Source organism: Gorilla gorilla, chromosome 21 (genome assembly GCF_029281585.2).
Source record: "Gorilla gorilla gorilla isolate KB3781 chromosome 21, NHGRI_mGorGor1-v2.1_pri, whole genome shotgun sequence".
Taxonomy (NCBI): domain Eukaryota; kingdom Metazoa; phylum Chordata; class Mammalia; order Primates; family Hominidae; genus Gorilla; species Gorilla gorilla.
The window spans coordinates 36,062,106-36,088,180 of record NC_073245.2 but is presented as its reverse complement, the minus strand read 5'-3'; the positions used below and the strand labels follow the sequence as shown (position 1 = coordinate 36,088,180).

The following is a 26,075-nucleotide window of genomic DNA, read 5'->3' as shown; positions in this document are numbered from 1 at the left end:
TCACGTGAGGAGATGCGTCGGTCCCAGAGCAATCGAAGTCTCATCTGCATCCTGAGCGGCCTCTTTTCTAGGATCAAGGGGACCACACTCCAGCCCAGGACAAAATGCCACAGTAGCTCATTGTCCAGCAGGAGAGGAGCAGACCCACCTCCAAGAAGATGGTTGTACCCTTGCACGGCTCTTCTCTGAGCAATGAAGCCACACCACGATAGAATTCTGAAGAGGAAGCCAGGAATTGGAGATGGTGACAATCACTGTCCCTGGAAGGCTGGCCTCTCTGGATAAGTCACGCGTTTCGCACCCCTCCCCTTATGCCCTTGGCGGTGGCAAGGTTCTGTAACCTGCCTGAGCTCTGGCCTCTGCTCTGTCCTCCCTCTTGCCCTGTCTCCCCTGTTTCTGAGGGGCCCAGTTGCCTCTTGGTCTGGCTGAATAACTTCTACGAAGATCACTTCCGAGTCCATCAGGGAGAAACTTCCTGGAGATTCTTGTCATGACTCTTTCTCTCTCCAAACCTGTTTCTGCTGGATTGGGCAGGTCTGATGAGCCTGGAACACTTGGCTTCCATACTTGTCTCAGACAGGGAAGCTTCCTTGGTCTCCTTGTTTCACCTCATGGGTGGGTGGATTGCCTAGAATGAGCGCTAGGCGATCATGACTGGCCTTGTCTTCCAGGACAGATTGTGTCCGCTTACCTCTGCACGTCCTGTCTCACAAATGAGGGACATCCTCTCCTCTGCACATAGGTAGACTGACTTCCTGAATCTTTTGGCTGTAACGAATGTCGGGAAACCAAGGGAACTCCACTGGGTCTGGATGGGGTTGGGGCTGGGTGCAGGGGATGTTGTGTCAGGGCTACCTGGGAGGTGGAGTCTTCGGGGTGGAGTGAATGTTGTAGAAATCTCTTTGCTCCTCTGGTAGGCATTTCAAAATGTGGCTTGCACTGAGGCACAGGACTCCTCCTTGTTCCCAGGTGTTCTTTGATTTTCCTTGGCACTAAGGGAAAGGCCACTTGTTCCGCCTTTCCACCGGGCACATGCCTGGAACCATTGTTGGTTTCGCCATCGCCACATATCCCTCCGGTGACACACATTCACACCACCTACTGAGGGATACGCCAGTACCACGCGTGATCGCATTGTCTCCACCTCGGATTCGCACCGACCCTGTTTGCACCTGTCCTGGAAAGCGGTGTCCGCTTGCAGGAGCCCCAGGGCTTTTAGAAGCTGGGCACGCCACTGCTCTTTCAATGGAGGAGGGAGGCAGAGGGCTCACGGATCAGTGAACTTTCAGCTGACATCACTCCTTGAGGGCCATGGGATCATTCTGTGCTGCAGCGAGGCCCTACCTGCATCACCAGATGTGCTGAGCCCATCCTTTCTCACCCGGAGGGGTCCAAACTCGGATCTGAAGAGGAGCCTGATAACGCAGCAGTCGCCCTGAAGCTCCCCCTCCCTCAGTGGAAGTCGGGTAAAGGACTTCCTGAAGACTGGAATCCTGCCGGTTTGGCCTTCGGACAGTATAGTTAAGGCCCCCTCTCCCATGCCGCCCCAAACTGGACCACGGATCCAGCCGCCGCTGCAGCTGCAGCAGGAGCCCCGCCGTCGCCGCGCAGCGGTGGCATTATTTAAAGGGGACACAGCCTGACTACCAGGAGCAGAGCGCGAGTAGGCCCAGCCAATGCGCAAGCGTGAGGCGCGAGCTTCTTCTCCCATCACAGTGGTTCCCACGGTTGTCTTAGAAACCATGGATCTCTTTGCTCCCAAAAGTGTCTCAAACAGGAAAGCTTGCTTGTTCTCCATGTTTCCATTCATGGGTGCGTGGATTGCCTAGAAGGAGCGCTAGGCGACTGTGACTGGCCTTGTCTTCTAGAACAGGTAGTGTCCCATTTCCTCTGCAATTCCTGTCTCATTGTTGAGGGACACCTCTCCTCCGCTTCTGGGTGGACTGTCTCCCTGGATCTTTTGGCCGTAACGAAAGTCAGGGAACCAAGGGGAATGGGCTAGGTCTGGGGCTGGGGCTGGGGTTGTTGCTGCTGCTGGGGCTGGGGCTTGGTGCAGGGGAGGTTGCGTGAGGGCTACCTGGGCGATGGAGTTTGGCATTGGGGTGAATTTTGCAGAAACATCTTTGTTTCTCTGGCAGGAATTTCAAATTTTGTATCCGCTCAGTCACAAGCCGCCTCCTGTTTCCGAAGTGTTCTTTAATTTTTCATTGCTGTGATGGAAATGTCACTTGTCCCTCCCTTCCACCGGGCACATGCCTAGACAGCATCGTTTGTTTTGCCGTCCCCCAACATTCCTCTGGTTACACACATTCACGCCATCTGCTGTGGGATTGGCCAGCGCCACACGTCAACGCAAGATCTCCACCTGGGATTCGCCCCTGTTCCTGTTTGCACGTGTCCTGTAAATTGGGATTGGCTTCCAGAGCCCGAGGGCTTTTAGAATCCGGGCAGGCCAGTGTTCTTTCAAAGGAGGAGGGAGGCAGAGGGCTGATGGATCAGTGAATTTGCACCTGACACTAGGCCTCCAGACTTATGGGATCATTCTTTGCTGCAGCGAGGCCCTGCCTCCCTCACCAGATGTGGCGAGCCCACCCTATCTCGCTCGGTGGGGGCCAAAATCGGATCTGAAGGGGAGTCCTGAGAACACAGCAGGCGTCCTGAAGCTCCCCCTCCCTCCCTTGGTGGAAGACAGCTCAAGGAGGTCCGGAGGACAGTACTCCTGGGTGTTTGGCCCTGGGTCAGGACAAGACCCCCTCGGTCCCCTCTCCCACGCCGCCCCAAACTGGAGCCCGGATCCAGCCGCCGCCGTGGCTGCAGCAGGAGCCTCGCTGCCGCCGCGCTGCGGTGGCGTTATTTAAATGGGACACAGCCTGACTGCCAGGAGCGGAGCGCGAGTCAGGCCAGCCAATGCGCATGCGCGAGGCGCGAGCGACTTCTCCCGTCACAGTGCTTCTCACCGTTGTCTTAGAAACCAGTCCCCGAGGCTTGGCAAAGCAGGAGCCCTCAGTGGCAGTGCTTGTGTGTCGGGGCTCCGAGGCTCCGGCCTGACCTCTCCACGGGGTCGACGGGAACGTCTCCAGATGCCAGGAGTCGCAAACGGCCAACCAGAATGAAGAAATCCCAGGCGGAGTCCGGGGAAGGCAGCAAGGCATCCCAGCCTCAGGGCTGCCCGGACGGTGTTGGTTGGGGTGAGTCTCGCCAAAAGTCGTGCCGCCGTGATCTCAAGGACAGGTCGGCCTGAGTACCCCTGCGGTGCTCCATCACCCGAGGGTCGATCTCGTCAAGAGCAGAATCCCGAAGCCTCTGGGGTTGCCTTGGGGTGTGTGTTTCAATGCCTCTGCTCAAGGACTCTGTGTGTGTGTCTGTGTGTGTGTTTGTGTGTCTGTCTGTGAGTGTGTGTGTGTGTCTCCCATTCTCTCTTCTCTCTCTGTCTCTCAGTCTCTGTGTGTTTCTTTCCTCTCTGTCGGTTTGTGTGTCAGTGCCCGTGTGCGTGTGTGTCTTTGGCCGAATGTGCCCTGTGCGCCACAAAGCGGTTTCTCGCATGGCAGCCTGTCTCCTTCTTGAGGGACATCCTCTCCTCTGCTCCTGGGTGGAAAGGCTCCTTTGATGTTCTGTCCCAAAGGAATGTCAGGGACCCAAAGGGACTGGGCTGTGGCTGGGGCTGTGGCTAGGGCTGGGGCTGCGTGCAGGGGAAGTTGCGTCAGGGCTACCAGGGATTTGGAGGGTTGGCGGTAGGGAGAATTTTGCAGAACCCTCTTTGCTCCTCTGGTAGGTATTTGAAAACGTGGCTTGGGTCAGGCACAGGCGCCCCCACCCGCCGGGTCCCAGGTATTCTTCGATTTTCCTTGGCATTGATGGATAGGTCACTCGTTACCCCCTTGCACCGGCACATGTCTGGACACCACCGTTTCTTTTGCCGTCGCCCGTATGCCTCCGGTGACACAAATTCACACCATCTGCTGTGGGATACGCCAGTGCCACGCATGTTCACATGGTCTCCACCTTGCATTCGCCCCTGTTCCGGTTTGCACGAGTACTGTAAAGCTTTCCGTAGCCCCAGGGATTTTAGAAGCCGCGTAGGCCACTGCTCTTTCAAAGCAGGAGGGAGGCAGAGGGTTGAAGGATCAGTGAATTTGCTGCTGACACTAGGCCTCGAGACCTATGGGATCATTCTTTGCTGCAGCGAGGCCCTGCCTGCCTCAACAGATGTGGCGAGCCCATCCTATCTCACTCAGTGGGGGCCAAAATGGGATCTGAAGGGGTGTCCTGAGAACACAGCAGGCGTCCTGAAGCTCCCCCTCCCTCCCTCGGTGGAAGTCAGCTCAAGGAGTTCCTGAGGACAGGCAGTTCCTGGGGGTTTTGCCCTGGGACAGGACAAGACACCCGCGGTCCCCTCTCCCACACCTCCCCAAACTGGAGCCCGGATCCAGCCGCCGCTGCGACTGCAGCAGGACCCTCGCTGCCGCCGCGCTGCGGTGGCGTTATTTAAAGGGGACGCAGCCTGACTGCCAGGAGCGGATCGCGAGTCAGGCCAACCAATGCGCATGCGCGAGGCACGAGCGACTTCTCCCGTCACAGTGGTTCCCACTGTTGTCTTAGAAACCAGTCCCAGAGGCTTGGCAAAGCAGGAGCCCTCCTTGGCAGTGCTTGGGTGTCGGGGTTCTGAGGCTCCGGCCTGACTTCTCCTCAGGGTCGACGGGAACGTCTCCGGATGCAAGGAGTCACAAAGGGCCGACCAGAATGAGGAAACCCCAGGCGGAGTCCGGGGGAGGCAGCACGGCATCCCAGCCTCAGGCCTGCCCGGACGGTGATGGTTGGGGTGAGTCTCGCCAAAAGTCGTGCCGCCGTGATCTCGAGGACAGGTCGGCCTGCGTGCCCCTGGGCTGCTCTCTCACCGGAGGGTCGTTCTCGTTGAGAGCAGAACCCCGAAGCCTCAGGGGTTGCGTGGAGGCGTGTGTTTCAATGCTTCTGCTCTATGACTCTGTGTGTGTCTCCCATTCTCTCTTCTCTGTCTACCTCTCAGTCTCTGTGTGTTTCTTTCCCTCTCTCTGTGGGTTTGTGTGTGTGTGACCGTGCGCGTGTGTGTCTTTGGCCGAATGTGCCCTGTGCGCCACAAAGCGGTTTCTCGCATGGTGGCCTGTCTTTGGTGAGCCTCTTTCTGCGTCTCTGTCTGGGTCATGAGGCCGGTTGTCAATCGTTTTCGCGGCTGCGGATCCGCTTTGAGTGTGTGAAGGCCTGGCCCACGTGAGGAGATGCGTCGGTCCCGGAGCAATTGAAATCTCATCCCCATCCTGAGCGGCCTGTTTCCTAGGACCAAGATGAACACACTGCAGCCTAGGACAAGAGCCCCACAGTAACTCTTTGTCCGGCAGGAGAGCAGAGGTCCCACGTCAGAGAAGATGCTTGTATCTTTTCACGGCTCTTCTCTGAGAAATGAAGCCACACCACGCTACGGTCTGCAAGAGGAAGCTGGAAATGGGAGATGGCAACAATCCCTGTCACTGGAACGCTGGCCTCTCTGGACAAGCCACGCTTTTGGAACCCCTCCCCTTATGCCCGTGGAGGTGGCACGGTTCTGCACCCTGCCTGGGCTCCAGCCTCTGCTCTCTCCTCCCTCTCGCTCTGCCTCCCCTGTTTCTCAGGGGCCTGGATGCCTCTCGCTCTCGCCAAATGTCTTCAGCAAAGATGACTTCCCAGTCCGTCAGGGAGACACTACCTGGAGATCCGTGTCATGACTGTTTCTCTCTCCAAACGTGTTTCTGCTGGATTGGGCAGGTCTCATGACCCTGGAGCTCTTGACTTCCATACGTGTCTCAGGCAGGGAAGCTTCCTTCTTCTCTACGTTTCCCCTCATGGGTGGGTGGATTGCCTAGAAAGAGCGCTAGGCGACCGTGACTGGCCTTGTCTTCCAGGACAGGTGGTGTCGCATTTCCTCTGCGCTTCCTGTCTCATTCTTGAGGGACATCCTCTTCTCTGCTCCTGGGTGGACTGACTCCCTTGACCTTCTGTCCGAAACGAATGTCAGGGAACCAAAGGGACTGGGCTGGGGCTGGGGCTGGGGCTGGGTGTAGCCGAAGTTCCATCAGGGCTACCAGGGCGGTGGAGGGTTAGAGGTGGGGCGAATTTTGCAGACACCTCTTTGCTCCTCTGCTAGGCATTTGAAAACGTGGCTTGGGTCAGGCACACGCCCCCCGCCACCCCCCGGGTCCCAGGTGTTCTTCGATTTTCCTTGGCATTGTGGGAAAGTTCACTCGTTCCACCCTTCCACCGGCACATGCCTGGACACCACCGTTTCTTTCGCCGTCGCTCCGTATGCCTCTGGTGACACACATTCACACCATCTGCTGTGGGATACGCCAGTGCCATGCGTGGTCACATGGTCTCCACATCGGATTTGCCCTGGTTCCTGTCTGCAGGTATCCTGTAAAGCGTAGTCGGCTTTCCGGAGCACCAGGGCTTTTATAAGCGGGGCAGGCCACTGTTCTTTCAAAGGAGGAGGGAGGCAGAGGGCTGATGGATCAGTGAATTTGCAGCTGACACTAGGCCTTGAGACCTATGGGATCATTCTGTGCTACAGCGAGGCCCTGCCTGCCTCACCAGATGTGGCAAGCCCATCCTATCTCACTTGGAGTGGGCCAAAATGGGATCTGAAGGGGAGTCCTGAGAACACAGCAGGCGTCCTGAAGCTACCCCTCCCTCCCAAGGTGGAAGTCGGCTCAAGGAAGTCCTGAGGACAGGACTCCTGGGGGTTTGGCCCTGGGACAGGACAAGACACCCGCGGTCGCCTCTCCCACGCTGCCCCAAACTGGAGCCCGGATCCAACCGCCGCGCAGCTGTGGCATTATTTAAAGAGGACGCAGCCTGCCTGCCAGGAGCCAGAGAGAGTCGGCCCAGCCAATGCGCATGCGTGAGGCGCGAGCAGCTTCTCCCATCACAGTGTTTCCCACAGTTGTCTTAGAAACCAGTCCCTGAGGCTTGGCAAAGCAGGAGCCCTCCATGCCAGTGCTTGTGTGTCGGGGCTCTGAGGCTCCAGCCTGACCTCTCCACGGGGTCGACGGGAAGGTTTCCGGATGCCAGGAGTCGCAAAGGGCCGACCAGGATGAGGAAACCCCAGGCGGAGTCTGGGGGAAGCAGCACGGCATCCCAGCCTCAGGCCTGCCGGGACGGTGTTGGTTGGGGTGAGTCTCCCCAAAAGTCGTGCCGCCGTCCGAGATCTCGAGGACAGGTCGGAATGCGTGACCCTGGGGTGCTCTTTCACCAGAGGGTCGAGAGCAGAACCCCGCAGCCTCAGGGGTTGCCTGGGGGTGTGTGTTTTCAAGCCTCTGCTGTATGACTCTGTGTGTGTGTCTGCTTGTGTGTGTGTCTGTGTGTGTGTCTCCCATTCTCTCTTCTCTCTCTGTCTCTCAATCTCTGTGAGTTTCTTTCCCTCTCTCTGTGGGTTTGTGTGTGTGTGCCCGTGTCCATGTGTGTCTTTGGCCGAATGTGCCCGGTGCTCCACAAAGCGGTTTCTCGCATGGCGGCCTGTCTTTGGTGAGCCTCTTTCTGCGTCTCTGCCTGGGTCGTGAGGCCGGTTGTCAATCGTTTTTGCTGCCGCGGATCCGCTTTGGGTGTGTGAAGGCCTGGCCCACGTGAGGAGATGCGTCGGTCCCGGAGCAACTGAAATCTCATCCCCATCCTGAGCAGCCTCTTTTCTAGCATCAAGAAGAAAACACTGCAGCTGAGGACAAGAGCCCCACAGGAGCTCTTTGTCCCGCAGGAGAGCAGCGGACCCACGTCAGAGAAGACGCTTGTATCTTTTCACGGCTCTTCTCTGAGAAATGAAGCCATAGCATGATACAGTCTGCAAGAGGAAGCCGGGAATACGAGATGGCAACAATCCCTGTCACTGGATCGCTGGCTTCTCTGGACAAGCCACCCTTTTGGATCCCCTCCCCTTATGCCCGTGGCGGTGGCACCGTGCAGTTTCCTGCCTGGGTTCCGGCCTCTGCTCTCTCGCCGTGATCTCGAGGACAGGTCGGCCTGAGTTGTCCTGGGGTGCTCCCTCACCCGAGGGTCGATCTCATCAAGAGCAGAACCCCGAAGCCTCAGGGGTTGCCTTGGGGTGTGTGTTTCAATGCCTCTGCTCAAGGACTCTATATGTGTGTCTGTGTGTGTGTGTGTGTGTGTGTGTGTGTTTGTGTGTCTGTCTGTGAGTGAGTGTGTGTGTCTTCCATTCTGATATCCACCGGGGGACTGATGTTCTCCTGGGGTCTGATATCCAACTGGGATCAGATGTTCACATAAGGCCTAGAGTTAGTCTGGGTCCTGATGATCACCAGGGTTCCAGGTATCCACCTAGGGCCTAGTGTCCAACTAGGGCCTGATGTCCACCTGGAGTCTAGTATCCGCCTTGGCCCTGATACTACTTGAGGCCTGGGTATCTTCCTAGAACCTGAGTCCCCTGCTGGGCCCTGATGTCCTTATAGGGCCTGGTATCTACCTAAGGCCTGGGTATCCTCCTGCAGCCTGATGCTCACCTGTAGGCTGGTGTCCATATGGGGCCTGGGTGTTCACCTGTGAGCCTGATGTACACCTGGAGTCCAGTGTCCCCTTGGTTACTAATACGTACCAGAAAAATGGTATATACCTGGGGCCTGATATACACCTGGAGCCTGTGTGTCCACTTGAACCCTGATGTCCACTTGGGGCCTGTTGTTTACCTGGGGCCTCTATCCACCCACTACCGAAAGTCAAGTTGGGAAAAGGGCCCAGGATAGGTGAGGAGCACAGAACAGGGACCTCATTCATAAGAAATTCTGCTGTAGAATGGGTGCTCTAAGCTCTTAAAACAGCCTCTGCCTCAGGAAAGACTGTCCAGGGCATAGGAAGCCCACACACAGGGTGGGATTACAAGTTTGCATCTGGCACGGCTGGGAGCCCTGGGGGCCTCTGCCCTTTTGGCCGCGTTGTCCCCTGCGTCTTAGGGTGGTGGGATTCTGGGCTCTGATTGCAGCAGGTGGATTCACTTAGCTCTCCTCCCCTTTTAGCATTACTGTCTTCTGTAATAAACCTCTCACTTTGATCTGCCAGGCTGTCAAATGCTTTGATTGCCCTCTCTGTTTCATTCCAATGGTTCATCAATCCAAATATCCACAACACAAGGACAGATTTTAGTCTTTTCATACAGTGGGATATTTCACAGCTTTTAAAACAAATAAAATAAATGCTTGTGTATTGATATGCAAAGTTGTCCTGCATCAATAACTTTTAAACACATTTTATGATCCCACATCTATATCTATACATAATGTTTGCCACTGCCTAAACAAAACAAAATCTAAGCTTTAGACTCCAAATGGAATTACAGGGGAGTCTTGATGTCTGTGTTCTGCAGTTCTGTCATGTTTGAAATTGTCAAATAAACATGGTGCCTTTCTGGTAGCCACACAGAATTCCTCCTCTCTGTCCACAAAGCATTGTCACCCTCCCTGTCCCATTTGCCCCAGCCCTGTGGAGCTCGCTGAGCTGGCACCATCATCTCTTGTAATAGACAAAGACATTGAGGACCAGAGAGGGGAAACATCTTGTTGACATCCCACAGCTCTGAGTCAAAGTGGACTTGGACTCCATTACTAGATATTTCCTAAAATCCAGGGAGCCATGGAGGCCAAGGAATGTAAGGGCTGCAGCCTGGGGCTTTCTGTCCTGAGGTAGGGGAGGTGGGGCTACAGCTCACGGCTTGAGTGCATTTCCTCTCAAGTACAATAAGGGCTGCTTTGTAAGATGAAAAATATAAATGGCTGCCTGCAAATTTGTCAGGTAATGTGTTTGTCTCCCCTATGGGACTGTAAACTTGGTATAAGCAGGGACCTGTCTGAATCACCCTAGTGTCCCCAGCACCAGGCCAGAGCCTGACATATAAAATGACTGACTTCTTTAAATGCCAACATCTTCTAGGTGCCAGGTACTGCTCTAGATGCTGGAATCTGCAGTGAATAAGATACCCAGAATCCGTGCCCCTCACTGTAGTAGAGCAGAACAGATGATGAATAAGTAAGCATGCAGGGTGTGAGATGGGTGGGAGACCTGCATTGTGGAACCAGGCAGTGTGCAAAGCAGACACTCAGGAAAGAACTGAGGGTTGAACTGTGAACATGATGTGGATGTGATGTGAATATGATGGAGAAAAGTCGCCCCTAACATGAGTGGAGACACTCCAGCTACAATAACAAGTGAAGGTGGAGAAGAAAGCACAGAGGCAAGCAGCTGGGGAGATGTGGGGGTGGGATCCAGGGAAGGTTCTCTCTTTATTGCATCTATTTTCAAATTGAAATAGGAAGCAAGGCAACAGGTGTAAGGAAGGCTGAGGAAGGTTTTAGAGGTTTAAGGAGGAAGGAGAAGGCAAGATACTGTTGCTTGGGGACAGGGCAGCACTTCCAGAGCTGGGTGCCTGGGCTCCAGGGCAAGTCACTTCATCTCTTCCTGTGCCAGCATCTCCTCAGCTGTGAAATAGTGATTATTATAGAACAGATTCATACAGTGTGATGATAATTAAATCAGTTGGTATTCATAACATGCTTAGATTATATATATTTTTATTAAGATAACAAATAAAGAAGTCTGGCAGACTTATGGACTCAGGAAATGAGTGAGTTTGTAGGACATCATCCAGGGCCCACTGGACGTTTGGGCTTGATGATTAAATGAGAGCAAAAGGCATGTGTGTTTCTCTCTGGCTGCGCTCGGCCACCTGAGTGCAGGAGCAGAGGGAATGGATGCCTGGTTTTCAGCAGAGTGCAGTTTTCCCCTGGGAGTACAATTAATTGTGGGGCAAGAGAGTGGAGAGTGTTAGAGAGGGTGGATGACAGGCTGGGCCATATAGTCTCAGCTGGGAGGAGGGAAAATTTGCAAGAAAGTGAGTGAGACACAAAAGTGAAAATTTGGAGTCATTGAAGTGTGTTGGAGTTGGGAGGCAGCTGGAAAAAGGAAAGTGGTGGTCAAAAAAAGGGTGTTTGAAATTGAGTGTCTGGAGTAGCTACAGTTTCTGCAGTGACAAGGACAAGATTATACAGGTAGGAGTGGGTGACTCAGGGAGGGTGGAGACAAGGTCTCTAGGAGTGGAGGAACCAAGAGCCAGAGCATGAGGAGGACTTTCTATGTGCATGTTGACATCACCTCAGCAGGATAAAGTGCCCATGAACCGGGAGCCAAGTGTTCAATGCATAGGGATGTGGCCCTGGGTGCAATCTGAGGGCAAGAGCTTCAATATTGATTCCCTTCATGTGTCACCGTGTCCTTGGGTAATTTTTCTTTGTGCGAACACCAGAGTGTGTTTACACACACCTCAATATTGTATCTACCGTACACCTAGGCTCTATGGCACAGCCTACTGCTCTCAGGCTGCACACCTGGGCACAGGTTACTGCAGTGAATACTGTTGGCAGTTGTAGCACAATGGTCAGTACTTGTGCATCTAAACGTATCATGAAAAGTACAGTAAAAATGTAGTATTGCACTATATAAAAATATAGTATGGTACTGGTCTAGGACACTTATCATGAATGGAACGTGCAGGGCTGGAAGCTTCTCTGGGTGAGTCAGTGAGTGGTGAGTGAAGGTGAAGTCCTAGGACATGACTGTGCACTACTGTAGATTTTATAAACACTGGACACTTAGGCTACACTATGAGATATATATTTCTTTTTCTATAGAATTATAAATCTTTTTTAATAAATATATTTTTAAAGTAACTTTGCCATAACGTTACAATTGTTATACCACTGGGCTAGGCAGTAGGTGTCTTTCGGCTCCATTATAGTTTCATGGGTCCACCACTGCACATGCGGTCTGGGTTGACGGAAACATCATTTCGTGGCACATGAATGGATTTTTATGGGAGAGCAGGATGATGAGCTGAAAGAGGGAGGCAATGAGAAGCAAGGAGGACCTATCCTGCTCAGGCCCAGGGAAGGGCTGCAGCAGAGGACAGCAAGGCAGCAGTGTCCTCAGGGGATCGGGCCTCTTACTCACAGCAAGGAAGAAAAGGAAGAGTTCCCTGAGGCTGCTGAAACCCAGGGGGCTGCTGGTGCTGGAGCAGGATTTTGAGGACATGCAAAAGGGTTTCAGCAAGGGAGGGAGGGAGGAAGGAACTGGGGAGGGAGGGTCAGCCCAAGATAAACAGGCCTCTCCCAGGAATCTTCTGGCCACTCAGAAGCAGTGGTCATGCCAGTTGAGCCCACAAAGGGCACCCCTGCCCAGCGTGAGAACCTGGCCTGCCTATTGCCCAGCCCTGACACAGCCCAGCCATTGCTGGCACCTGCTGTAGCCCCTAAGATGGATCAGCCTGGCCCGGGCCTCAAAAGCCCTCACTGAGGCAGGCAAAAACACAGGCACCTGTAATAAGAGGCAGGCAGAGGCAAGTCACATAGTAGTGTCAGACCAGGTGCTGCAGGAGCCCAGTCAGATAGGCACTGAATCCAGGCAGGCTTTCTAGAGGCAGTGACTCAGGATTTCTGTTCCAGTTGTGATGGTGGCACATCCAGGAAGCAGTGCATGGTCCAGCTGGGCACATTGGGACTGGAGGCTGTTTTTCGTTTTTGTTTTTGAGACGGAGTCTCACTCTGTCTCCAGGCTGGAGTGCAGTGGCATGATCTAAGCTCACTGGAGGAGGCTGGTTTTTAATGAGTCTTGAGGCCAAGGCAAGGGTCATGACCAGGGTCCAGCCTCAGTAATGCATTCACCCCTTCACCCTGGGGCACTGCTGCAGGCCCACCATCACCAGCCTACATTTGTTCCCCTCCTGCCCTCTCTTCCCAGGAAGCCCCTCACCTGTCACTTCATGAAGAATATGGAAGCCAAGGAGGTCTTCTTCAGGCATTCTTCTCCACCCATGCACTTCCTTCCTCCCTGCCAGCTTCAAAGGAATTGATGTCGAGAGAGACCCTCCCCAGTTGCCCCACCTTTCTGTCAGCCTCTTCCAGGAACTGTCCTCTGACATCTCTCTGTCTAGGTCTCCCTGTCACTCTAGTGCACACCAAGACTGTTCTCCCTTTTCCTGTCAGCCACTGAGTCCACTCAGATATCTTCTGCTTCCCAAAATTAAAATTACAAACCAAAACAGAAACAGCTTCCATGACCTTACACATTGTAGACACTTGGCTACAGCAGTGAATGACATAGACAAAGTCCCTTTCCTCATGTAGCCCTCATGCTAGTAGGGTGAAATAGATAATAAATAAACTAGTCAAATGTTCAGCATGTGAGTTGGTGATGAGAGCATGGTGCTTCATGCCTGTAATCCTAGTACTTTGGGAGGCTGAGATGTGAGGATGATTGAGGTCAGGAATTTGAGACCAGTCTGGGTAACATAGTGAGACCCTGTATCTACAAAAAATAAAATAAAGGAAAAGTGAAGGAGGATAGAATGTATCAGTGGGAAAGGGGGATGGGAGAGCCACATTTTAGACAGGGTGGTCCAGGAAGGTATAGCTCCAACCACTATTCTTCTGGCCCATTCCCCATCTATCCCCATCCCACCCCCTGCACAGTGCTTGGGTCAAAGCCTCTCAGTCCTGCTTGTATTTCTCCAAGAGTGATCCAGGGACCAACTGCATCAGAACTGTGGGGTGAGGTCACAGCCCCTGCCTGTGAGAAGTGTGGATTCCTCTGCCTGGACCAGAATCCCTGGGAACTGGACTCAGGAATTTTCCAAGATATCTGGGGGACTCTGAGACAGCCCAAAGTATCAGAGCTGCAGATTTCCTCCTGAAAAGGGAGCACTGTCTCAAGGGGTCCAGGTCACCCAGCTCTATCTTGTAGCCACCAGACCAGTCTGAGCCTTGGAGAATCCTGCTCTTTCCTCCTGGAATGCCCTTCCCAGTGTTCCTTGCCTGGTAGCTGTTACATATCCCTCAAGACCCAACTCAAGGTCTATCTCCTCCTGACGTCATTCCCTGAACTTTCTCCTGTGTTTCCACTCTCCTCTTCACCAAGTGATGTTGACATTTCTATGGGACCATCTCTCTCTCTCTAGACCAGAAACGCCTACAGTTATGGCCCCCTGTAGTGCAATTTGTGTCAGTCTGGGGAGAGTGGATCTGTAGCCCAACCACCATTGAGGAAAATCTTTCTGATGGACATGGTGGGTTCCAGCCCAGATGCAGGAGTCAGCGAGTGGTGGTGTGACAGTGAGCACAGACACTGGGTGGTGGTGACAGTGGCTGTCATGGGGAGGAAAGGAATGGAAAAGGGACCTCATGGGAGCAGAAAGACAGGCCTTAGCTGCAGATGGGCCAGGACCCCACCAGGAATCCAGAACATGCATCCTAATCCCAGCTCCACTGTAAGTCCACAGCGGAACCCGGGTAATGACTTTCCCCTTTCTGAGCCTCATTTTACTCATCAGTAAAATGGTGACAATAACTCCAACTTCACCAAGGAGATGCTAGGCTCCATGACACGATGGATCGGAAAATGTCTTATGTTTCATGGCACAAAGGAGAGGGATTCCTGACATGTGACAGGCACAGGGAGAGAGGAAGGAAGGGGTCTGTAAATGGCCAGGTGGCAGCCCCACCCCTCCACACATACAAACACCCATCGTGTCACCCACAATGGTGATTTTCCCAGGAGGGCCCCCGGCCTGGAATTAGCACTGCCAGGTGGGCAGGGAAGACGGCAGTCCCATTACAGGGGTGAGGAAACAGGCTGCGGATGGTCGCACAGGGAATAAGGAGCAGGGTCTAACTCCCCACTGCAGGCAGGGAAGATTGAAGTTGCTCCCTGGGAAGAGGAAGGGAGGCATTGCCTGGCACTCCGTGATTTAGATGAGAAGCCCAGGCTCGGCCCGGTGACTTGAGCTTCCTGATGTAGAAGGTGAAGGATGCAGAGGAGACAGAGGGCAGGAGGAAGAAGATAAGGAAGAGAGCAGCAAACTGGAGTCACTACAGGACACTAGCTGCTCCAGGCTGCTCTGTCCCATTCTAAGAGAAAAGGAAAAGTGGGAGAGGGGATCACAGATCATGTCCAGATTCCTCACTGGCATAGATGCTGCTATGGAAACATCCCTGATGGTCCAGGTTTGTGGTGGGAGAGATTGCAACGCTCTGCTTCCTGGAAATCTGTGTTTACATCCAACACAGTTGCTGCCTGAGACAGCTCCACCTGAAGACCCCAGAGCTGCCCCAGCTTGCCAGGCTTCCCCTCCTCCTGTTATCACCCCATGCTGCTGAGAACCTGCCTGGCAGGCTTCCCAGCCAAGGCTGGGGCCTAATCTCAAGTGAAACTGACATGTCCCTGTGAGGACTGAGGAACATCGTCTCTCCCCATAGAGCCTCACTCAGGTTCTCATCTACTTCCTTGGGGTTTGCCCCGCCTCCCTCAGGAGTTTGGAACCACATACTGTTCTGGAGGGGACCTCTCACTGCTGCAGAACCTGTCCTCCAGGACACCCACAAGTGTTCATCTCGGTCGTGGCTAACTTACCATATAGTAGTGAACTACATTCTGGGGCCCCAATATTTTGTTTATTTTTTAAAAATAAAATTAGTACCATTGTTTATTTTCTGAATGTTCAGAAATATTTGTCTGATTATTATTTACATACCCCTTGGGAAAACTTTATAAAATAAAAAAATATGAAGGAGAATCCTACCACACAGTGATAATCACTTTAATTATTTTTGTATTCATATTTGCACATACAGGTATATATGGGATCATGCTCTGTATCTGTTGGGAGTGAATTAATCTGAAAGTTCAGTCACTTAAACAAAGACAGGTTCATTTTTCTTACATAGTTAGAGTACGTATGGTTCCTGGCTATGGTTCACTGGTTCAACAATGTTAGGCCCAGCATCTTTGTGAGTCTATTGGAATTTAGCTCATGGCTGTAAGACGGCTACTGCAGCTCCAACCACTACATGAGTTTACAAGGCCAGCAAAAGCAGTCACTTCTGTATTCTTATTAGAAAAGCAAGAACTTCAGAGGTGACCCCCAGAGGATTTCTCTTTAGGTCTGGAAATCTGTTTAGATTGGCCAGAACCTGATCTCATGACCATCCCTAGGAGTAGAGAATAGCATTGTCATGATTGACCTTGGATCAATCATAATTTATTGACTGAGAGTGTGCATGTGGTCCCCCAAAGAAGATCAAGAAAGGAGGGAATTTGCAGTCTGTACTACAGCATGTATGCTGTTTTATAATCTGCTCTTTCTCTTAATTGCATATTTCCAACATCTTTCCATACTAAGATATATAGATTCAGTCATTCATTTAACAACAAATTATTGAGAGTGTACTGTGTTCCAGGAACTTAACTTGGCATGGAGGACACAATAATGAACATAGTATACTCCTTGTCTCCATGGAGCTTAACATCTAATGAGGGATACAGAAAGTCATCAAAGAGGTTCACAAAGAAATGTAAAATTACGATTGTAATTTGTGCTGAAAAGGAGGGAGGTGTGTGGTGTGTGAGAGCAGTGACAGGAGATTTGACTCAATCAGGAGGATCTGTGTTCTGAATGGCCATAAGCCAGCCCCTTGCCTAGCTGTAGCACAATTATTGCTGTATGTAGTCCAATCTCTTATTGCTGGACATTTACATTCTTCCCACATCTTACCTACTATCATCGATGCAACAATAAATACCCTTCTCTAAGTACCACTTGGCACACTTCTCTGATTATTTCCTCAGGATAAATTTCTAGGGTAAAGCCAGGCACCACAGTTCATGCCTGTAATCACAGCTACTCAGGAGGCCAAGGTGGGAGGATCTCTCTGGCCAGTAGTTCGTGGCCAGCCTCGGCAACATAGAGAAGTCTTGACTCAAAAAACAAAAATCCCAGAAGAAATGAACAATTCTTAGATGTCGAATTGCCAAATCAAGGGGTGCACCATCACCATCTCCATACTCACCATCACCATCCTCATTATCATCATCAGTCCCACCCTCACCATTCTCACCAGCATCAGCAGCACCATCCTCACCATAACTATCGGTATCTATCACCACCTTCACTATCACCATCCTCACCATCACCATCATCATTATCACCACCACCATTTTCATCATCACCATCCTGACCATCACCATCATTACCACCTCATCATCACCATCCTTACCATCACCATCACCACGCTCAACTTCACCATTCTCACCATTCTCACCATCATCATCCTCAGCATAACTATCACTATCATTATCACCACCTTCACCATCACCTTCCTCATCAACACCAACATTATCACTATCACTATCCTCACCATCATTCTCAACATAACTATCACTATCATTATCACCACCTTCACCATCACCATCATTATCATCATCACAACCACAACTATGAAAATCTTGGAGGAAAAGGAGAGGAGGTAGCATATTAAAATACAGGTACTTTGATGGGGAGGAACAGGCAGAGTTGAAGCTGGGGAGGGGATATCAAACAATGGAGAGCCCCAGAACAGAAAACTAAGAAGCTCAGGCTTTGCCCAGAATCAGAGGCATCCTTGGAGATTTATCAGCAGGAGAGTATGCAGTCAGATTTGTTTTTCGGCAGAACATTGAGCAATCCTCAGAAGAAGCAGAGGGAGGGAGGTCCAGAGAGGAGACAGAACCTTCAACACCAATGAGGGTCCTGGTCCTGGGTCCAGCAGATCTGGCAGGAATGAGGAAAGGGAGGCTCCTGGGTAAGGGCTGCAGCCAGGCAGGGAAAGGCCTCACTCTCTCTGCCACTCATTTCCCTGCTCCCCACTTTCCTGTCCCATCTTTGCTAACAGGCTCAGCATCTCCAACTGCACCCACCCACTAGATTTGCCCCAATTCCTCCTCCTCTCTCATGCCTGAGGCCCAGGTGGCTTCCAGAACTGACCAGGTCTACTTTAGAATTTTAATGAGATAATCTGGGTAGAAATGCTGGTGCCCTGCCAGCCACAGCAGGTACTCCTCATATGGTAAACTGGAACTGTCTTCTCAGTTCCTACAGCCTTGGCTTCAAGTTCTGCCTAATCCAGATGACCACTGTCTCTCACCTGAGCAAAGAAGCCTCCCATTGGTCTCGCTGCTCCAGATCTTCCTCTTTCCAGATATCAGCCTGATAATTTTCTCAAACTGCAAACCTGGTCATGTCCCTCCCTTGTCCCTTTGACTAAAGGGTAACATCCAAATTCCTTAGCATAACACCCCAGGCACTGAGGAGCTGAGGCCCCTCCATTTCCACCTTGACTTTTTCCCCTCCCCCTCTAGTAGCATTGCTGACCCACTTGCCTTGTTCTTTCACCACAAGGCTTTGATCCTGTTACTCTTCTGCCTGGAGGGTCTTCCCACATCTTCTCTGCCTGGTGAATTTCTACTTAACCTACAAAGCCAAGCTCACCTTCTCTGTGAATCCTACTTCCTCCCCATCATGCCGCAAATTGTCTCTCTCACTAGACCTCCAGGCCCTAAAAAGCAGGGACAGCTTAATGCATGTTGGAAATGGCTACTCCTCACTTCATTACCCTAATTAGCTAGTTATATTCCCTTATATTTGTGTTTCCCCATTTACTGAAGCTTTCCACGGGCCAGGCACTGAGATCCAGGGGAGGACCCAGAGGGTAGGACAAGCATGAGTACTGAAGGCTACAATGGCACAGGCACCAAGAGGCCATATGGAGTGCAGGAAGCCTCATCTCTAGAGTGTCTTCCTGGTTTACCATGTGCTTTCTTCTCTTCCCTTATTGGAGTCACCTTGTGCTGGTTTTGATAGCCTGTGTCCCTGAAACATGCACTCACACACACACAGACCCACACCTATCCACATGTACCTTGCCCATACATAGAGAGACATCTGTGTGTATCCCCCAGAGCTACAAATGCCAATCTTGAGAATGAAGATTTTGCAAGTGCTCTGTGCCAGGCATGATGCCAGGTCCCTGACAACACAAGACCCCTCTGGTTTCTCCCACACAGCTGTGCAAGGTTCGGGGTTGAGGAGCTCCCCCTGCCAAGGTCAGAGACGTGAAACATGAGGTAACAGCTATTTGAATGTAAGCCTGTAGGTCACCAAAACATATGCCATCTGCACCCCACCACAGTGCCTCCAAAGCACATGAAGACATGAGTCCATCAACTGTGACTCATTAGTACCCAGCAATATTTCCTCCTACACTTCGCTTCCCACCGCCACTCCAATATCTCTGCCCACAGTCCCAGAGCCACCTCTGCTTAACGGGGAGGTCAGGACAGATGCTCCGTTCCACCCGATGCCATCTCCCAGGGTGCAGCCTCCTCACGGGGAAGAGGACTACCATGGCTAGTGGTGACATGGGTGGCTCTGGCCCCCAGGATTTCTCCCCGGACCTCTGCTCAGGACATGGCACGGACAGAGGTGAGGGTACCATAAACTGCCTCGGAAATGACTACAAACCAGCTCAGACCATTTCAGCACCTAACACGCTGACAGCTCAGGGTGGGCCCACAGAAGGGTAAGGGCTAGGGAGCCCAGGGCCGCAAGAGTCCCCCCTCCCTGAGCCCTTGAGCACAGCCACCCAGGTGTAAAGGACAATATGGGTGTTCTGGGGATTCCCAAGCCTGGGCCCTAGAGGTGAGTTCTAGCAGGGCCCCCAGATATCCTCCCCATCCATCCCCTCATCCTGTCTCACATATTCTAAAAACAACGAGACAGGCCTAGAGAGGGAAGGGGCTTGAGCAGTCTCTCAGGCAGTTAGAGACAGAGCCCAAGTTAGAATCCATGTTTCTCTCCCTTTTTTCCCCTAGGTCTGTCTCTGACCAGCTACGTGATCTTGGAAGAGTCACTCCACCTCTCTGGGCATTGAAGGTTTACAACTTCTGACATGTTCATTCCAGAGGATTGTCAGGACCTGACAGCCCTTCACCTAAACAAAACACTCTACAGTCTACAAATATTCATATATCTCTTCTCTTCTCTGACCTCTGTAATACCCCTATGAGGCTGTGAAAATTGGTGCTTGTGTCCTATTATGCAGATGCAAATATTGGACTCAGAAAGACAAAGATCACACAGGAAGTTTGGGACAGGACTGGAACTAGAACCCAGGTCTCGCAAAGCAGGGTCCTTGCCATCACTAAGGCTAGGAATACATTAAGACTCCAAAATATGGAGAGTTGCTCAATGCATGCCACCCAGGTTAGAGCTGACCAACCCCAGAATGCTCAGCAGCTCTGGGACCCTGGAGTGGAGGACTCAAGGCAGAGGGTGATGCCTAAGTCACACATATCTGAGCTCCAATCCAAACTCCACTACACAGCTGTGTGACCCCACTTTACGAGGCTCAGCCTTCTCTACTACAAAATGAAACTATAGAAGGTACCAAAAAGCTCAGGATGAGGGGAGAACTGCGCCCTAAATGCAGGACTGCCAGGCAGGTGGTAAGCACTCATTAACTTTTGTTTCAAGCACACAAATCATACGTTGTTTTTCATTATGTCTCCCCATGGTGTCTGGTCTATGGCTCCAGAACCAGGAGGCTTCTGATCAATCTTTATGCTAAATGATGGACAGATAGATGGATGGGTGGTTGGAGAAATAAATGGATGGATGCATGGATTGATAGATTGACGCTGAGATGAATGGATGGATGAATAGATGGATGAATGGATAAATGAATGGACGGGTGCTCAGAGGAGAAGACAGAATAAAACAGTGAGTCAAAATGAAAAGAACAAGAAGATGATTGAAGGATGGGGCTGAAACATGGAAGAGAGGTACAAGATCCAGCCCTTCTGGCTCCACTCAGCCCCACAACCACATACCTTGGGGTAGCGCAGGCACATGCTCCAGATTATACCCCTGGACACCATGATGCTGCCACAGGTTTCATTGAACTGGGGCCCATCATGGCTCAGGAGGAATGTACTGAGAGCCAGAAGACCCATATATTGAAGCTGAAGCAGAAGGTCTTCTCATCTGCCAAGGTCTCCTCACCTGCTATGGCTGCCAGCCATGTGCACCTGTGCACCCCTGTGCACCCCTGCCAGAAGGGGCCCGTGCCATCCAGCATAAACATCCAGACAGGCTCACAGGAAGAGATGAAGCTCTTGGATCACTGCAAATCAAGGCTTAAAGGTAAAGGGAGGGCAAGACCCCTTCAGCTCCAGGCCCATTCCCTGTACCCACCAGTTCAGCAGGGCTGGAGGCAGCATGCTTTGGTGGACCAGTGAACCCACTCCCCACCCTCTCTCCTTCCCTTGGGGCCCAGAAGGCCTGGAGTGCATGTGTGAATCTGGGTGAGGGAGCAGGGAAGGGAGGGACAAGGGGAGGTTACAGGGGCTGGGCCCCAGGCAAGCCTGTGGCAAAACCTTCTTTGCCTACTTTGGGGCTGAACTGAGTAAGCAGCTGATCCCACACCTTCTAGCCCCGGGAAGCAGGGTACAATTCTGCAGCCAAAATATGTTAGAATGCTGCCAGAGGATTTCAGGATCCCAGTGCCAGGCATTTCAGGATCCTAGATTTTAGACCCTTCAAGGATATGTGTCCATCTGGGATTCAGGCATGATAGCCCATATGAACTGGATGGTGACGATGCGCATGGCACCGTTCTAAGCATGTTACAGCTATTAACTCACTTAAGGGACTCCATGAGGCAGGTATTGCTATACCCACTATGCAGAGGAAACTGAGCACAGACAAGTAACTTGCCCGAGGTCACTCAGCTGGAAATGGTAGAGAAGCCGGAACGTGAACCCAGAAGCTGTGCCCCTGGCCACAGGGCAATCCTGCTTAACGGCAGCACGAGGTTATGGGTGAGAGCTCTGATGGCAAGGCAGGCTGCCTGGGTTTAGATCCTGGCTCTTGTACTGCGCGGCAGCATGGTCTTGATCACATTACCTACCTGTGTCTGTTTCCTCCTCTGTAAAATGGGGATAATAACGGTACCTCCCAGCATTAGCGCTATCTCCAGGCCTAGGTGTCCTGGATCCTTCTGCCCCCTTTACACTCTGTGCAGCATCCAGAACTGCTTGTAATGAGCTCCTCTACTCCCCCACCAAAGCTCTGGTGAATTAATGTCCCTGTGGGGTATAAGTGACTGACAGTAACTTCCTCAGTCTCCTTGCAGCCTAATCTAAGAAGATGCCTTCTAAAGAATAGCATTCTAATGTGAAATTTTAGTCCTGTGAAAGGCTAATGGGAGAAATCAGATTCCTTTACAAGATTACAGAAAAAACAGGACAATGAGTATCTCTAAAAGAGAATGTTCACTTGTAGTGTCGATGGGGTTAGGTGGCCGATACAGGATGAAAGGCTTTCATTTGGCTCCCTGACTTGCTGAGTTTGGGGATTTCCCTGGTCCTGGTCATTACCTCTTTCCTCCTGCCCAGCATGTGCTCACACCAGCCCCTCTGCCTCACAGTCCTTCCCACAGGCCCTTTTTCTTACATTTTTTTAGAGAAGGTAAGCTCAGAGGGACTTTTAATATGCCAATCGATGTTAATAAAATATAAGTCAAAGACAAGTGCAAACATGCTTTCAACCAACATTAATGAAGAAACAAGACACAAATTCTTTTTCTTTTTATAATTTATTTTATTTTTGAGATGGAATCTCACTCTGTCACCCAAGCTGGAGTGCAGTGGCGTGGTCTCCACTCACCACAAGCTCCTCCTCCTGGGTTCACTCCATTCTCCTGCCTCAGACTCCTGAGTAGCTGGGACTACAGGCACCTACAACCACGCCCGGCAAATTTTTTGTCTTATAGTAGAGATGGGGTTTCACCGTGTTAGCCAGGATGGTCTCGATCTCCTGACCTCGTGATATGCCCGCCTCAGCCTCCCAAAGTGCTGGGATTATAGGTTGAGCCACTGGGCCTGGCCCTGTTTGTTCTTTTACATTAACTTTACAATGTATTTGCCATGTTTTAAAAATAAATTTAATTGGAATTTTATTGAAATTGTATGAGACATGATTTAGTCAAAGATGAAAACACAACATTATTATTACTGTTTCCATCCAGCTATGGCATATTTCTTTGTTTTCTCTAATTGTCTTTTATATCACTCAATAAAATTTGTGGCTCTGGTACATTTCATAATAATCATACATTATATTTCATTATTTCTAATTATTATAATGGATCGCATGTACATTTACTATGTACCACATATTATGAGATAATGAATATATTCATTATCTCAATTCATAAGACAATCATGTGATTTAGTTGGCGTTATTACTAGATTATTACCATTGTACAAGTAAAGAAAATAAAGACAAAAAAAAGAGACTCAGCAAAATCAAACCAATAAAGACTTAATTAGAATTGTTGGGCATATAATAAAAATTTAATACAACTCAATGAAAGCAAAAAAACATTTCAAAAAATGACCAGGCAGATTTGAGAAGGAGCCAAACAGAAATTCCAGAAATAAAAACATAATTGTTGAAATTGAAGACAGATTTGACAGCAGCTTACATATAATTGAAAAGGAAAATGTAAACTGGAAGACAGGCTGAAGAAATTGCTCAGAATGAAGCCCAAAGAAGTAAAAAGTAAGAAAGAAACAAGAGACATGGAAGACAAGAGTGATAAGATATTACAACTAACAGGATTTCGTAAGTAGAACAATAAACGGTTAGAAAGGTTTTGTAAAAAGATAATGGCTTGGAATTTTCCCAAAGTGATGAAAAACTCCACCCTTCATATTCAGGAAGCTCAATTTAAAAGGGAAGAAAAATCACCTAAATGTATCATCATAAAAATAACAGAACCCTGAAGAACAGAATATATTGAAAACAAACAGAGAGAAAATTCACATCATCCATGAAAGAATATGGATTTAGACCAAGAGCTAATGTCTTAAAAATGGAAGCAAGAAGACAATGTACTAAGAAAAAATAATCACGTACGAAATTAATATATCTTTTACTAAACAGGCCAAATATAAGACAATATTTAAGTCATAAAAACCAAACAAATACTGAATTTGCTAACTAAGAGACTTTCACTAAAGGAAATTCTAAGAGATGTTCTTCATTAGAAGGGTGTTCCCCTAGATGGAAGACTTGAATTGCGGGAAGAAATGGTGAGTATGTAAGAAGACAAATATGTGAGTAAATATAAATGAACACTGACTATACAACATGTAGTTTCCAGTGGATTAAGAATAAGATGAGAAGCAAAACCATAAAACTTCTAAAGATAATATAGTAAGACTACCTTAATAGCCCCAGTGGGTTTTCATATAAAACCTAAACAAATTCTGTTCACCAAAAAAACACTATCAGGATCAAAGACCCAAATATAAGGGGTAAAACTATAAAATTTGTAGAAGAAAACATAGGTATAAATCTGTGACCATGAATTAGTCAATGGGTCTTAGATACAACACCAAATGCAAGAGTGACAAAAGGAAAAAACAAACTGGACTTTAACAAAATTCAAAACTTTTGTACATCAAAGGATACCATCAGGAAAGTGAAAAGAACCCACAGAATGAGAGAAAAGATCTATTAAGTCATACATCTGATGCAGAACTAATGTCCAGAATATATGAACAATTCTTAGAATAACAAAAAGACAACCCAAATAAATGAGGAAACAGTCTAAATGAACATTTCTCTAAAAAGATATACAAATGGCCAATCAGCACACGAAAGGATGCTCAACATCATTAGTCATTAAGGATATGCAAGTGAAAACTACAACTAGATACCACTTCACATCTACAAGGATGGCTATATTTTTTTAAAAAATGAAAATAACAGATGTTGGCAAGGAGGTAGGAAAAAATGGAACCTCCATAAACTGCTGGTAATAATATGAAATGGTACAGAGACTTTGGAAAACAGTTTTGAAGTTTTTCAAAAATTTAAACATAGATTTACCATAGGCCCACTCCTAGATATATAAAGAAGATTGTAAAAATACGTCCACACAAAAAAGATTACATGAATCTCATCACAGTACATTATTAATCATAGACAAAAAATGAACACAACCCAAATATCCATCAACTAATGAATGGATAAACAAAACATAGTATACTCATGCAATGGGATTCAGGCGTATAAAGCAATGAAGTGCTGACACAAGATACGACATGGATGAATCAGGACAACATGCTAAATAAATGAAGCCAAACACAAAAGGTCACATATGATTCTGTTTTTTCTGATATTTGGCATATGCTAGTCCATAGAGACAGAGAATAGACTAGTGGTTGCCAGGGGTTGGGGAAAGGGGGAAATGGGGAGTAACTGCTAATAAGTATGGAGTTTCTTTTTGAAATGATAAAGATGTGATGTTCTAGAGTTAGAGAGTGGTGATAGCTGTACAACTTTATGAATACATTAAAAGCACTTAAAGCGCCTGCAGTCCCAGCTACTCGGGAGGCTGTTGCAGGAGAATCGCTTGAACGTGGGAGACAGAGGTTGCAGTGAGCCAAGGTCACACCACTGCACCCCAGCCTGGGCGACACAGTGAGACTCCAAATCTAGAAAAAAAAATGCACTTAGTGTACACTTAAGAGTGGATACTGGGCTAAAAGTGAAGTGACAGGCCTCAAACTAGGCAAATCTTCTATACACATATCTGACAAGGGACTTTAGGAAATCTTAAAAGTTTCAATGACGAAATAGGAGACTATAGACAAAAGACTTGAACAATGCATATAAGGAACGCAAATAACCCACAGATAAATGAAAATAAGCTCAGCCTCCTTCCAAACCACAGAAGACTATTTCATATTCAACTGAAAAAATGATATAAAGGCAAGAATGTGCACAAACCAGTACCCACATAAGCTGCCAGTGGGAATGTAAAAAGGTGTTACTTCTTAGCAAATTTGGTATCATCTATTAAATAGTTCACTGTGCATAATCTTGGGCCAAGCACTGCCATTACTGGGCACATGCAACGGAAAATCTCTACATGTGAACCAAAAACCAGCACCATTGTTTGTATGGATTATTAAAAAAATCAAAAATAGAATGGAGAAACAAATTTCACTCTCTACAATCATATAATAAGACAGTGCAGCAAGGAAAATGAATGAATGTAAGGAAACCACAATGGTAGCAAAAAACAGCAAGTCAGAATATATAAGGAATGACTCCTTTTATGTAAAGTTTCAAAATA

General features: G+C 49.5%; 2 pseudogenes; both read right to left on the bottom strand.

The window, feature by feature from the left end:
• Positions 1 to 3,921: 3,921 nt before the first annotated feature.
• Positions 3,922 to 6,366, bottom strand: LOC129529039 (protein FAM27D1-like; annotated as a pseudogene).
• A 588-nt stretch (positions 6,367 to 6,954) lies between these two features.
• On the bottom strand, positions 6,955 to 7,698 carry LOC129529038 (protein FAM27D1-like; annotated as a pseudogene).
• Positions 7,699 to 26,075: the final 18,377 nt, after the last annotated feature.